Source organism: Tenrec ecaudatus, chromosome 9 (genome assembly GCF_050624435.1).
Source record: "Tenrec ecaudatus isolate mTenEca1 chromosome 9, mTenEca1.hap1, whole genome shotgun sequence".
In the NCBI taxonomy this organism is placed as follows: domain Eukaryota; kingdom Metazoa; phylum Chordata; class Mammalia; order Afrosoricida; family Tenrecidae; genus Tenrec; species Tenrec ecaudatus.
In genome coordinates, this window is record NC_134538.1 from 82,405,395 (window position 1) to 82,407,094 (window position 1,700).

At 40.7% G+C, this 1,700-nt stretch overlaps 1 pseudogene; it reads left to right on the plus strand.

The window, feature by feature from the left end:
• The first annotated feature begins 263 nt into the window (after positions 1-263).
• Positions 264-409, plus strand: LOC142457599 (small nucleolar RNA SNORA42/SNORA80 family; annotated as a pseudogene).
• Positions 410-1,700: the final 1,291 nt, after the last annotated feature.

Genomic DNA, 1,700 nt, shown 5'->3' on the forward strand with positions numbered 1-1,700 from the left:
AACCTGTTGAAATGGAGCCTTTGTGAGCATCGTTTGCTGATGGTATATCTTAAGGTAAAGAGCAAGAGCTGCAAAAATCTTCTAATAGTTGTAACTTGGAATGTTCAAAATATGAATTTAGGAAAATTGGAAGTGGTAAAAAATGAAGTGGTATGAACAAAGATCAATAACCTGGGCATTAGTGAGTTGAAGTGGACTGGTATTGGGCATTTAGAATCAGAAAAATAATATGATTTGTCATGCTGGGAATACAAAATCAAGAAGAATGGTGTAGCATTCATTATAAGAAAGAATCTTGCTCCAATCCCATGGACCTCTCATAGTGTCCCATGCCAAAGCAAATTGTAACCCCGAACCATTGCCTGGCTTTACCCCATGGGCTTCAGGCACTGAAGTGGGTTGCACAGTGAAAAAAAAGAAGAAAAAAAAAGAAAGAATCTTGCTAAATCTATCATGAAGTACAATGCTATCTGTAATCTAAATATATGTCTGTCTTCAAGGAAATCCAAACAATACAACTATAATTAAGCGTTATGCACCAATCACAAAAACTAGTGATGAATACATTTAAGAATTCTACCAATGACTTCAGTTGGAAATTGATCAAACATACATCGATAGATATTAGTGATTTGAATGCAAATTTTAAAAACAACGAAGAAGAGACACTAGTTGGAAAATATGGACTTGGTAATAGAAATGAAGCTGGAGATCAAATGATAGAATTTCACAAAACTAACTATTTGTCCATAGCAAATACCTTTTTTTCCCCAGGAACACTACGGGTGACTATACATGAATTTTCTCAGATGGAACACACAGAAATCATATTGACTAGATGTGTGGGAAGACAAGAGAGAGAAGTTCAGTAGCAGCAGTGAAAACCAGACCAGCAGCCTCTTGTGGAACAGACCATAAATTGCTCAGACTAAAGCTGAAGAAAATTAAGACCAGTCCAGAAAGCCAAAATACCACCTTGCGTCTATCCCACCTGAATGTCAGGAACATCTCAGGAACGGATTTGACGCATTGAGCACCGGTGATAGAAGACCCGGCGAGCTGCGGAGGGCATCGAGAGCATCATCCACGAAGACAGCAAAAGCACATTAAGAAGACAGGAAAGGAAGACAAGATCAAAGTGGAGGTCAGAAGAGACGCTGACACTTGCTCTTAATTATAGAGCAGCTAAAGCCCATGGAAGGATGAAGTCAAGGAGCCGAAAAGAAAATTTCAAAGGGGAGCTTGAGAAGACAAAGCCAAACATTATAACAAAATGTGCAATGACCTAGATGTAACAGACCCGAAGGGAAGCACCCAGTCAGCATATCTACAACGGAAAGCACTCAAGAACAAAAATTCAAGCCTCAAGTCGCAATTTTGAAAGATTCTGCAGGCAAACTATTGAATGTTGCAGGAAACATCAAGAGACGATGGGCTTGGGATTACCTTCAAACAAACCCAGAGGCAAACACACTTGCGCGATTAAGGTGATGCTGATTTACAGCGGCCTGATAGGGCAGGGCAGAATTGGCCCCTGTGAGTGTCTGAGGCTGTAACTCTTCAGGGGATTAGGAAGCAGGGAGTCTATCTATGAGTACATGTTTGCTGTGTTTGTAATCACCAGGTTGTTCTGCAAATAGGGAAGGGCATCGCATCTTCATGCCCAGGTGCTAGCTTTGCTTCTCCTCTTGGACAGGCTG